General features: G+C 50.9%; 1 pseudogene; it reads left to right on the forward strand.

The window, feature by feature from the left end:
• Positions 1–13,454, forward strand: part of LOC127056021 (FRAS1-related extracellular matrix protein 1-like) — a 100,795-nt pseudogene that overhangs the window by 73,324 nt on the left and 14,017 nt on the right.

Here is a 13,454-nt window from a genome sequence, read left to right on the forward strand (position 1 = left end):
GAGAGGGATGGTAGAGCCAAGACTCCACCTCTCTCACTGCCAATTTTCCACTCTCCTCTTCTGGGACCAGCGGGGGAATGCAACACCTACTTACTCCTACACGTGTAAGATGAAATCCTGGTCCTATTGAAGTCAATTGCAAAGCTTCCATCAACTTCAGCGGGGAAGGAATTAACGTCTGGACTCAAAGGCCATGTCTTGATGGGTAAACGGTGGTTTTTCCCCAGTCATGTTAGCTCAACAAGGCCAGCTAACCTAACTTCAGATATATTTACCTGCATTTTAATGGAGTTTCTTAATCTTGTTAAACTATCTTGAGCTAACATGATTGAAAAATATGCCCTTTTTTCCTACCCAGACATACCCAAAGTCTGGGTAGCTCATGCAGGGATGTGAGCAGAGTTCTTGCTTTGTGCTACAGGTATGTAATGCATGTCACACTCTGGCTCCAGGTAGCTGCTAATTGTTATTGCTATACCCTTACCATTATATGAACTGCGCTGTTAAGGAATTGGCCAATCAATGTTGGGCGAAACTACAGCATCATTTTTGGGGGTAGAGATTTCACCAGCCAGAGTTAGCAAGACTCACCACATTTAGCATAACACACAAGTAATATCTGGGCTCCTCCTATGTGCTATTCACACACTCCTATCCACAAACATGGCTTCAAATATCATAACTGCATTTATGACTCAAGTCTTCCTCTATACTAAAGACCTGTTCACCCCCTATCCTATTGTGCATCCTGGCCTGTCTTCTTGTGACCCACTCGTGGATATTCAGCTGACAACTTCAAGCTCAACACTGCCAAAAATAAGCTTCTGATTTCCCTCTTCTTCCTCTCTCTTTCCCTCATGGACCTTTCTTCTTCTCTGCCATGTCTCTGTCACCATGGATACCACACCATCCTCCCTATCATGCAAACCTTCAATCGAGGAATCATTTTTGATTTGGCTCTTGACTTATGCTATCAGGCCATAGCCAAGTCTCGGCACCTCTGCCTACATAACACTTCAAAGATTCAGCCTCTTTGTCTGTCCTGCCAAGTCTCTTGTCCAAGTCCTGACCATCTCATCCCTTGACTAATGTAGTCCCCTCCTCTCTGGCCTGGAGGTCAGCCACGTTGCCACTTCAAGTCCATTCAGAATGCTGCTGTATCTTCTTGATGTGTTGCTCCAACTGCATCAATTCCCTCTTTGTGTTCCTTCACTGAAAAAGCCTGATCACCTTATCTCTCACCTTTGCTCTGCTGGTGCTTTAGCCTCTGTCACCAGCCAGTCCACTTTTCTCAAGCACCTTCACTCTCATGCATGGGAAATCTCTCCATCAAAATCCATACAGCCACCATTTTATCCTCTTTCAAATCCCTTCTTAAAACCTACTTCTGCTGTGACACCTACAAATCACTCCTGCTTGGCATTGGTTGGTCAAGTGGCGAGTCAGGACCTCTGTTATTCTGCTAAACACGCTACCTTATGTTATCTCCTCTCCCTTCTTACCCATGTCCTGTCCGTCTGTTTTGTTCAACTGCCCTGCCCTATCTTTCATCTATAGACTATAAACTCTCTGAAGCAGGGGCTGTCATCTTTGCTATTTGTCTGCTTGGCTCTGCTTGTCAGCATAATTGGGCCCTGACCCCTGACTGGGGTTCCTAAGCACTATTGTAATACAAATAAAGTAATGATAAATAGCCCTTGATCTACAAGTATTAACAGTGAGCAGCCTAGAAATGACTCATCCAAAAACCGATTGCATTTGGAGATACTGGACATTTTCCTATATCTGCTCAGACTACAGCTAATATTTAGGTTCTCTCTATTGAAGATGAAATCCAAATACTAGCCTGGAGTTGCACTGGTGGGATAGCATTGTCAGTTCCACATTCGCGGCTAGATTTGGCTCCCCGGCAATAAATGGAGGGTGATCACACAAAAGAGATTATGTGCTAAGTACCTGTAGCAGAGAGCATCGTCTGTATGGCTCTTCCACCACTCTGCCAAAGGTGATTTAAAACAGGTACACTGGGTTGTTGTGGGGAGGCATGGAGGAGAGAGAGATGCCTGCTTTTCAAGAACAAAGGAATTAAAAATCATTTTTAAAAAAACCCTGCACCCTAAAATTAATTTCTGCTGGTAATCTATATTGGGTTAAATAACTCCTCATTATTCTTCAACACAGCTGAGGCTTCTCAAAATGTTTATCTTGTTTTGTAACTGCTACCTTCTGGCATGTTCCAGTGCCAACTCTCCTAGCCCTTGCTATATTTCATTCTCACTATTTTTGGAATGGAGCTGCTGGTTCCAGGTGATTTAATAAATTGCTTCTTTTTTTTTCCTGTGTTCCTTTTAACTTACCCATCTGCTCAACACATGCGTAACTTGCAATCTGTCGGCAGTTTGCAGAAAGACAAACTGTCAGAGCTGCGTGCATTTGACAACTTTGTTCCCAATTAGATTAGTGGTAATTTTAACAGATTTCAGGGCAATCGAAAAAAGAGATGACATGTTATTAAAGCATCAATTTTGACAAACCCGAGCACATACAATTTCAGTGTAAATTATTTTAAATGCTTTAATTAAAGCGATGAAAGATTTACCCTTTTAAGCAGGAAGTGACTGCAAGACAAATATAAAGGGAAAGTGGATGAGAGAGTTTCCTAAATGGTTTATGCTGCGCATGGCAGTCCACCAGTCACCACCACCATAATCTTATGACTGTAATGTTGGAGGCATAGTTAATTATTCAGAGCCTCCTCTCTGTAGCAGATGTGATTAAGAACGTGAAGTGCAGTATTTAGAGATCTAAGCATTACCTATGAAAATCTCAGCTCAAGCCTCTTTTAGATTAAAAGCTGTCAGAAAATTGCCTGGGAATCTAAAATGGTGGATATATTTGTAAATATCACCCTTTTGCTCTTCCTTCTGCAACTCGTCCTGTAGTACAGATGTCCAAACCCATAAGTGGAAGTGAGTGGTTATCTGGAGCAAGCATTGCTTTTCCTACACTTGAGGACATGTTACCGCCTTAGGAGCCCAGTAAAAGAATGCAACATATATTATTTAAACGGAATACAGCACTCAAAATTCATCAGTACCAGAGTGCTTATACCATATGTATAGTACACTTAACCATTTAAACATCTTCATGAATTATGACACCAATCCAGCATTCTTCATGCAACAAACCTCCCATTGGCTTTACTAGATGATTTTCACAGTACGGAGCGCAGGACCCATATGTTATCCAGCCCTAGTGTGTTGTTGGCCTAACTGATTTGTTCTACTAGAAGGAAATAATCCCTTAGTCGCATCATCTTGGTGGCTGGAAACTGAAGTGCACACATTTAGCTGCACCCATGTGGATGCTCAAAATGGGGGGGGAGGGTTGGGAAGGGAACAAAGAGCCTTTGATATCTCCTTGCAGCTGCTATGCAGGATCCAGGCACAATTGCAGTCCTACCCTCTTGTCTGTACAGAGATGGCTCCCCACTAGCACCCTGTAGGATGCAGGTGTCTCCAAGGGAAACAAGAAGAGGTTAAATGGTGCAGCAGGCATGCTTTTCCTAGGCATCAAGGATTTTGGGGTAAACAGGTTAAAGTTTTGGAGTAATGTGACTCCACATTACCCCAAAGTGGGACTGTCCTTAAAGCCATAACTGAATCCTTATATCTTATATCCTGATTCTGCAAAGCCTTTAAGAACACACTTAAGTGTTTTGCTGAATCAGAGCCTAAGTCTTCGAGGAAGATCTCATTATTGGACAGTGAAAATAAAGAGCTGCATTCTTGTAGAATTCTGCAAGGTTATTTGTGCCTCTTATTTTTCATCAAAAGTTTCTTTCATTCAGATGTTCTTCAGCTCACAGACCTGAATAGTCCATTAAAAAACCTTACATAATTACCAAGCACCCACATAGTATGGTCATCTCTACATGACAGAGACTGTCTTGTACTGGGGCCAGTTTACACAGATGGATATCAATAACATGGAAGCGTTCTACACACACAATGGAGGTGCTGGGCAAATTGATAGATTTTCATTTGTAGCTACCGACAAAGTCCATCATGGTTTTCTGGTCAATGGGCAAATGAGAGAAGAGGCAATGGAATTTACAATATAGGTAACTATGGTTATTAAATGTAGCTATCTCGCTTCTGAAGCATCTCTAAAATTAAAAAGTATCTAATAAAAGAACACTAAGTCCTAACTAGAGCTGTGGTGTTAACAGATTTTGTGGTTTGCAGGCAATTCTGACATTTAAAAAAAATAGTTTGGGGACAAATTGAAAATGAACCTTTTCAAGAATTGTGGCAAATCAAAATTCAGAAAAATCCTTTTTGGGTCAAACAAAACTTTTCATTTTAACAAAATCAAAGTATCTTGTTTTGATTTTGACCATTTTCAACCTTTTTGATTGTTTTTTTTTAAAAGAAAATTTTGAACTGAAAAGTCATTTCTAACCAGAAAAACGAAACATTTCATTTTGAAAATGTCAACAAATTGTTTCAGTATTTTTCAGGGTTCTTTTCCCAACTGAAATAATTTGTCAAAATAGACACAAATTTATGAAACATTTTAGTGTTGCCAAATCTGCATTTTTTGCCCAAAAAGATTTCAGCCAATTTTTTTTGCCCAGCTCTAGTTCTAACTATGAGGAAGAAACGAACCGTTTGCTTTTTTTTGCTTGCTTTTGGGAAAACTGACCTCCCTGATACCATTATTTTTCATTTTGATATAGCTTTACCCTTTTCAGTTCAAGCCAAGAATTGCTGAAAATCTTGTGTGAGAGAATGTTTCCATGAAAAATCTGGGCCAAAACTGTAGGCTCAAGAGGCTCAGATAGATTGAAAATCATGTGAATTTGAAGGTGCTTCTCTGAATGCAATGGAACCATTAAAATATCTGAGATCAAATATCTATTAACTGCATCTGAAAGTATGTACCAAGTCTATTGGGCCTCTTAACTGCAAAATACTGTAAACTGAAATAGCCGGTGTTCATTAACTAATTAGTAATTAACAATAGTTATTTCTGTAACTTAAAAGGCTTACATAGAACAAAAAATAATTTGCGCTGTTTCCCAAAACTTGGAGCAAACAAATGTTATTTTTTTTAAAGTGATCAGATTTTTGGTGATTTTATTGATTTACTTATTTTTTTGTGCATTTACCTTGGAGCCTCCTGATTTTGATTTACACTGCTGGCAAAGATAGTATGTAATGTTTCTTGTGGTATTTCTGACCCAACCAGGTACTGGAAATCTCACAAGACTATTTGATTTCTCTACTAAAGCTGTTCAGATAAGCAAATCAGGAATATGAACGCTAACCAGTGTAAAGCAAACAAAAGCTTTTAAGATTCACCCATTGAGTGAATACTATCCATTGTTTTTCTGATACTCCACATTGTATAGTCTCATTTCAGTTGTTGGGTTTAGTGTGCAGGTGCTGGGTGGCATTTGTGACCTGTGAGATATAGGACATCAGACTAGATGATCTGGCAGTCCCTTCTGGCCTTAAACTCTATGGCAACTGTGGGTTTTTCAGAAGAAACTACATCACTATATAGAGTTTGTTCCAAGCTATATAGATTAATAATGGGCATACACTATAAAGTTCAGATCTGGATTTGAACTTTGCCAGAGTTTGGAGGTTATAAGACCTGGCCAGTTCTACATTTCTATGATCCTATGATTTAGGAACAAAAGGCCAATTAACTTTCATTGAAAATCCTTTGTCTCTTGATTGCTAGAGATATTCACCTTTATTCTCTGTAACCTAGAGTATACTAATTTTCCTTCAGTGTCATTGGTATTTTCTGATCTTCTTGTAGATAAGTTGGACAATCGACAGTAATGTCATCTGAAATTTGAGGTGCTGGATATTGAAAAATTATAGCTAGTGTGAGGTTTGTCAGGCTAACATTTCAACAACGAATGAATTGTTTCTTGTTCCTTATCTCTCTCATTTTTATCAGTATGTAGCGAGGCGATGTGGCTCCCCTCCCCCTCAGGGATGGTCAAGCCCCGTCAGTCATCCATGGGGGCAGGGCCACTGGGCGGAAGTCCCGCCCCTCAAAGGGTCAGGCGGCGACCTGGAAGAATAAAAGCCGGGCCCCAGCCTTCAGTTGCGGCTCGGCCACTGGTAGGAGCAGACGTGCCTGCCGACGCTCGTGACTGGGAGGCTGCCCGAGCCAGAGGTCGAGACCAGGAGCTGCCAGAGCTGCCTCGCCCCTACTACAACGCGGAGCAGCCAGAGCTGCCTCGCCCCTACTATGACAAGGAGCTGCCAGAGCTGCCTCTCCACTACTACGGCCCCGAGGAGCCCCCAGACCAGGCGTGGCCCGAATTCCCCGAAACCCTACCGGACCTGCCGCCCAGCCCGGATTGGGAGGAACCGATGGTCCTGGACGTCTCCAGAACAGAGGCCCCCGGACCAGGTAGGAATAGAGGGGGAATTAGGAAGTAGCCCGGGGGCAGCTGACTCCAGTCAGGCTGCAGAGCTACCTTTGCCCATGTCAGTGTGTTGCGGTCAGGACCCCACTGACCACCGGTAGAGGTGACAACCGCTACCAGGTCCCCGGGCTGGAACGCAGAGGAGTGGGTGGGCCTGCGTTCCCCCTGCCACCCGCAACCGGGTGGCAGATTCCCCCTCTTCCCAGTCGGAGAGGCCTGTAACTGTTTAAGCTGTGTTTGGTGCCCCGCCCGAACCAAGGGCTGGGCCCCCGCTGACTTTGCCACTGTTCTGCCCTGCTCCAAAGGGCCAGAGCTGTTTAGAACTGTGTTTGGTGCCCCGCCCGAACCAAGGGCTGGGCCCCCGCTGACTTTGCCACTGCGCTGCCCTGCTCCAAAGGACCAGGGCTGTTTAAACTGTGTTTGGTGCCCCGCCCGAACCAAGGGCTGGGCCCCCTTTGACTTTGTCACTGCTCTGACCTGCCGAAAGGCCAGAGCAGACTGTAATTGCAGGGAAGACCTCGAGGCCGGTGTGGCTCCCCTCCTCCTCAGGGAGGGTCGAGCCCCGGCAGAACCAGTCTACAACTGGCACCTGACCAGGGACCTTCTGAACCCGTGCCCCTGTGAGAAGGGGCTGGTAGAAGGACGCTAGCACATCTGTTGTCCCCAGGGCAGGGAACATGGATGTCGAACGGCTAGTCCAGCTGCTGATGGAGAGCCAGGAGCGGCAGCAGGCGGCGCAACTGCTGCAGCAGCAGGCCGCCCATCTCGAGCAGCGGCAACAGCGAGATGCCGCCCACCTCCAGCAGCAACGATAGCAACATGCCGGTTCCTCCTCAGCTGGAGCACCAGCAACAACTCATCCAGCAACTCGGGGCCCAGCTACAGACGCTTCTCGGGCCCGCCATCCGAGTCCTCGAAGGGGCCACGGGGGAGGACCCCGCGGGACCCCGGCCACCGGCGCCCCTGAGCCTGACCAAGATGGATGGGCCCGACCCCAATGGGCCACCTTTCTGGCCCCGTATTTAATCGGGCCCGCCCAGCTGGCCTACCGCGGGTTGGCCATGGAGGATGCCAAGGACTATGACCAGGTGAAGGCCGCGATCCTCGACGCCTTGGACGTCATCCCCGAAACCTTCCGACAACGGTTCCGGGGCCAGACCTATCCGACCGGCGCCCGTCCCCGCTTAATTGCACAAGGCCTGAAAGAGGCATGCCGCCGCTGGCTGCAGCCAGAAACCCGGACGGCGGAGGAAGTGACCGAGCAGGTGGTCCTTGAACAATTCGTATATATCCTGCTGGTTCGAGGAAGGGCCTGGGTGCTCCGCCACCGGCCTACCACCCTGGGGGCAGCAGTCTCCCTGATGGAGGATTTCCTTGTGGCGGAGGCTCCTGTGGGGCTGGCCTTCCGGCCACCCGCCCCGGGGCCCGACCAAACTCGTGGAAGCCGGAGAGGATCTGGCCCGCTGGGACAGCGGTGGCTGAGTCATGGACTAGGCCCTGAACCGGCGCCGCGGACCCAACGCACGTATCCTGGCCTGCACACGGGTTCGGGGACCTCCCCTTCGGGTCCGTCGGAGCCCCACTGAAGCCCCAAGCCCTCAAGCCACCGGTCCCCGGCGCGGACACTCCGAAGTAGGACCTTGCTTTAGATGCGGGGGGACCGGCCACTTACAGTGGGACTGCCCGGAGATGGAGTGTGACTTCGGGCAGGTCTGCGCAGGAGAGGGCCGGGCCCGGCAGCCTCAGCCCCCTAAGCTCACAGTCCCGGTACTAGTGGGGACCAAGCCACCATGGCCCTGGTCGACTCAGGCTGTGGTCAAACGCTGGTCCGTCAGGCTCTGGGGCCCCCGATCGATCCTAGTCTGGGGCCCATTCACCTACAATGTATCCACAGGGATGTTCGGCCCTATTCCAGTGCTCGGGCCCGCCTGACTGTTAACGGCCTCACTCGGTCTCTGATCGTCGGCGTGGCCCCTCGACTGGCCTATCCTGTCATCCTGGGACGTGACTGGCCCGCCTTTGACGGGCTCCTTCGGTCTATACCGGCCCTAGCGGCCGAATCCCCGGAAACCCCTGTGGAAGCCAAGACAGACGCCGTGGGGGCCGGACTAGAAACCCCAGAGGCCGAGGAGTTAATCGAGGTAGCGCCCCCTGCACCCCGTTTTGACACGGACTTCTGCTGGGACCAGCGGGCCGACTCCACTCTCCGACGGGCCTACGAACAGCTGGCCGCAATTGATGGGTCCATTATTGACCCTGGCCGGGCTACGCAGTGGCCCCACTTTGAGCTCCGCCGGGACCAGCTTTATCGGGTGGAGGGGGACCCCCGCACACAAGAACCGCGGACACAGCTCCTCGTGCCCCGATGCCATCGGCAGGCCGTCATGAGCTTGGCCCATGATGTACCAGCCGCGGGCCACCTGGGGTATGAAAAGACCCTGGCACGAATTCGGGCTCGATTCTTCTGGCCGGGGCTGGACGGAGAGGTAAAACAATACTGCAACTCCTGCCCAGAGTGTCAGTTGGCCGCACCAGCCCGAACACCCAAAGCGCCCTTGGTTCCCATGCAGTTGATTGACACCGCCTTTGAGCGCATCGCAATGGACTTGGTCGGCCCGCTTCCCCGGAGCGCAGCCGGCTTTCAATACGTCCTGGTCCTGGTCGACTATGCCACCCAGTTTCCAGAGGCCATCCCCTTGCGGAGCATCACGGCCCGGAACATCGCGGGCGAATTAGTGAAGGTCTTCGCCCGCGTGGGGCTGCGTAAGGAGATCTTGACGGACCAAGGCACTAATTTTACATCCCGGTGGCTAAACCAAGTCTGCCGACTTCTGGGGGTAAAACAACTACAGACCTCTGTCTACCACCCCCAAACCAACGGATTGGTAGAGCGGTTCAACCGGACCCTCAAGGACATGATGAGAAGGTTCCCGCCAGACAAGCTACACCATTGGGACCAACTCCTCCCGCCGCTGCTCCTGGCTGTCCGAGAGGTCCCCCAGGCGTCGACCAAATTCTCCCCCTTTGAGCTCCTATACGGGCGGAGGCCTCGGGGCCTGCTGGACCTGATGAAGGAGATGTGGGAGCAGTCGGCCTCCCCGACCCAGGGACTCCTCCAGTACGTCTTCCGGCTACGGGAACGCCTAACTCAAGCGGGGTCCCTAGCGCGGGAAAACCTAAAAGCAGCCCAGGAGAGGCAGGAGTGAAGCTATAAACAAGGCGTGCGCGCACGGGGATTTGGCCCCGGAGACCAAGTCCTACTGCTCTTGCCCTCCAGTGAATCGAAATTGTTGGCCCGGTGGCAGGGCCCCTACGAAGTACTCAGGTAAGTGGGACCCGTCAACTATGAGATCTGCCAACCCGGTCGCCGGAGGGAGAAGAAAATATACCATATTAATCTGCTGAAATCGTGGCGTGACCGAGAGGGCCTGTTAATTGACCCATGCCCGCCAGAGCTGGAACTAGGTCCAGAGGTGGCCCAGACGGAGGAGGTGATGGAACCCGCACTGGGGAGTGCCCTGACGGTCGAGCAACAGCGACAGGCCAAATGTCTCTTGCGGGCCTTCCGACAGACCTTCACGGCCCTACCGGGCTGCACGACTGTCACCTGTCATAGGATCCAGACCGAACCAGGGAAGGTCGTGCGGGAGACCGCCCGGCCGATACCATACAGAATGCGCCAGGTGGTGGAGGAAGAGGTTCAAGCCATGCTCGCCCTGGGGGTCGTTGAACCGTCCCGGAGCGAGTGGCGCAGTCCGGTGGTCCTGGTACCCAAGCCTGATGGCTTCTGTATAGATTTCTGGAAAGTTAATGCCATATCCCGTTTCGATGCCTACCCGATGCCCCGAGTTGACGAGCTGCTCGGCCGCCTCGGGGAGGCCCGGTACATCACCACGCTGGACCTCAGCAAGGGGTACTGGCAAATCCTGCTGGAAGAGACGTCCAAAGAGAAGACCGCCTTTGCCACTCCGTCCGGACTGTACCAGTTCACCAGGATGCCTTTTGGTCTCTATGGGGCCCTGTCATAACCTAGTCCCAGATTTGGACCTTAGCGTCCAAAATATGGGGGTTAGCATGAAAACCTCCAAGCTTAGTTACCAGCTTGGACCTGGTAAAGCTGCCACCACCCAAAAAATTAGAGTGTTTTGGGGCACTCTGGTCCCCCCAAACCTTCCCTGGGGACCCCAAGACCCAAGTCCCTTGAGTTTCACAACAAAGGGAAATAAACCTTTTCCCTTCCCCCCTCAAGGTGTTCCTGGAGAGAGACACAGAAGCAAGCTCCGTGAATCTAAACAGAGGGATTCCAGCCTCCCCGTTTCCAGCCTTGGAAAACAGAAGTACCGAGAGCTAATCTCTCTTCCCCCCTCACCCAGAGGGAATGCAAAGTCAGGCTAGTAAATCTAACACACACAGATTTCCCCCTGACTTCTTTCTCCCACCAATTCCCTGGTGAGCACAGACTCAATTCCCTCGAGTTCCCCACTAAAGAAAAACTCCAACAGGTCTTAAAAAGAAAGCTTTATGTAAAAAGAAAGAAAAATACATAAAAATGGTCTCTGTATCAAGGTGACAAATACAGGGTCAATTGCTTAAAAGAAATATGAATAAACAGCCTTATTCAAAAGGAATACAATTCAAAACACTCCAGCAACTATACCCATGTAAATACAAAAGAAAAACAATAGAAACCTTACTGCCTTACTATATTTGTACTTACAACTTGGAAACAGAAGATTAGAAAGCAGGAAACAGAAATCCTCCCATAGCCGAGAGAGAGACAGGCAGAAGACCAAAGAACAAAGGACTCACACACAAACTTCCCTCCACCCAGATCTGAAAAAGTCTGTTTTCCTGATTGGTCCTCTGGTCAGGTGTTTCAGGTACTTCTTTCCAGGTGTAAGAGACATCAACCCTTAGCTATCTGTTTATGACAGGCCCCCACGACCTTTCAATGGCTCATGGATCACATCTTGCGGCCACACCAAGAGTATGCCGCTGCCTACCTGGATGACGTGGTGATCTACAGCCGCTGCTGGGACGACCACCTAACCTGGGTCGCGGCGATTCTCCGGACCCTTCGACAGGCGGGGTTGACCGCAAACCCCAAAAAGTGCTGGATAGCCTGAGAAGAGACGATGTACCTCAGCTATACCGTCGGACAGGGACAGGTGAAGCTCCTCGTGGGGAAAGTGCAGGCCCTAGCGGAGTGCCCCACCCCGACAACAAAGCGGCAGGTGCGGCGCTCCTGGGGCTCGTGGGTTATTATCGGCGGTTTATTCCCCATTTCGCGTCCACAGCAGCCCCCCTGACCGAGCTACTAAAGAAGAGCAGCCCTCGGACGGTACAATGGAACCCCGAGTGTGAGGCAGCCTTCAGGACGCTCCGTAGCTGCTTGTGTCGAGAACGAGTTCTATACAGCCCCGACTTCGACAAGCCCTTCGTCCTCCAGATGGATGTGTCTGACATTGGCTTGGGGGCCGTCTTGTCCCAAGAAGGCGACGGAGGTGATAACCCCGTGCTGTATATCAGTTGGAAACTGTTTCCTCGAGAGCGGAATTATGCCACCATTGAGAAGGAGGCCCTCGCGGTCAAGTGGGCCTGCGAGGCCCTCCAGTTCTTCCTCTTGGGTGGCCCCTTCACCCTCATTACGGACCACGCCCCCCTTCAATGGCTTATGAGAATGAAGGACAACAATGCCCGCATCATGAGCTGGTATTTGGCCTTGCAGCCCTATGCGTTCACCATCCAGCATAGGGCAGGCAAGGACCATGCCAACGCGGATTTTCTGTCCCGCCTCGAGGAGATGGGACAGCCCGGCCCCGACAGGTGGGGGCCGGACTTGAGGGGGGGGTGTAGCGAGGCGGTGTGGCTCCCCTCCCCCTCAGGGAGGGTCGAGCTCCATCAGTCATCCACGGGGGCAGGGCCGCTGGGCAGAAATCCCGCCCCTCAAAGGGTCAGACGGCGACCCGGAAGAATAAAAGCCGGGCCCCAGCCTTCAGTTGCGGCTCGGCCACCGGCAGAAGCAGACGTGCCCGCCGCCGCTCGTGACTGGGAGGCTGCCCGAGCCAGAGGTCGAGACCAGGAGCTGCCAGAGCTGCCTCGCCCTACTACGATGAGGGGCCGCCAGAACTGCCTCACCTCCGCTACGGCCCCGAGGAGCCCCCAGACCAGGCGTGGCCCGAATTCCCCGAAACCCTAGCGGACCTGCCGCCCAGCCCGGATTGGGAGGAACCGATGGTCCTGGACGTCTCCGGAACAGAGGCCCCCGGACCAGGTAGGAATAGAGGGGGAATTAGGAAGTAGCCCGGGGGCAGCTGACTCCAGTCAGGCTGCAGAGCTACCATTGCCCATGTCAGTGTGTTGCGGTCAGGACCCCACTGACCACCGGTAGAGGTGACAACCGCTACCAGGTCCCCGGGCTGGAACGCAGAGGAGTGGGTGGGCCTGCGTTCCCCCTGCCACCCGCAACCGGGTGGCAGATTCCCCCTCTTCCCAGTCGGAGAGGCCTGTAACTGTTTAAACTGTGTTTGGTGCCCCGCCCGAACCAAGGGCTGGGCCCCCGCTGACTTTGCCACTGCTCTGTCCTGCTCCAAAGGGCCAGAGCTGTTATAACTGTGTTTGGTGCCCCGCTCGAACCAAGGGGTGGGCCCCCGCTGACTTTGCCACTGCGCTGCCCTGCTCCAAAGGACCAGGGCTGTTTAGAACTGTGTTTGGTGCCCCACCTGAATCAAGGGCTGGGCCCCCTGACTTTGTCACTGCTCTGTCCTGCCGAAAGGCCAGAGCAGACTGTAATTGCAGGGAAGACCTCGAGGCCGGTGTGGCTCCCCTCCTCCTCAGGGAGGGTCGAGCCCCGGCGGAACCCGTCTACACAGTAATTCAGAATTCCATAACAACTGAAATGTGTATGATATAGAAAAGCAGAGTTCAACATTTTAGAGAGCAGAGGACAAGATTCCTAGTCAGTGTAAATCAATGTAGTTTCACTGGTTTACTGGAA

The sequence above is a fragment of the Gopherus flavomarginatus genome, chromosome 7 (genome assembly GCF_025201925.1).
Source record: "Gopherus flavomarginatus isolate rGopFla2 chromosome 7, rGopFla2.mat.asm, whole genome shotgun sequence".
Classification (NCBI taxonomy): domain Eukaryota; kingdom Metazoa; phylum Chordata; order Testudines; family Testudinidae; genus Gopherus; species Gopherus flavomarginatus.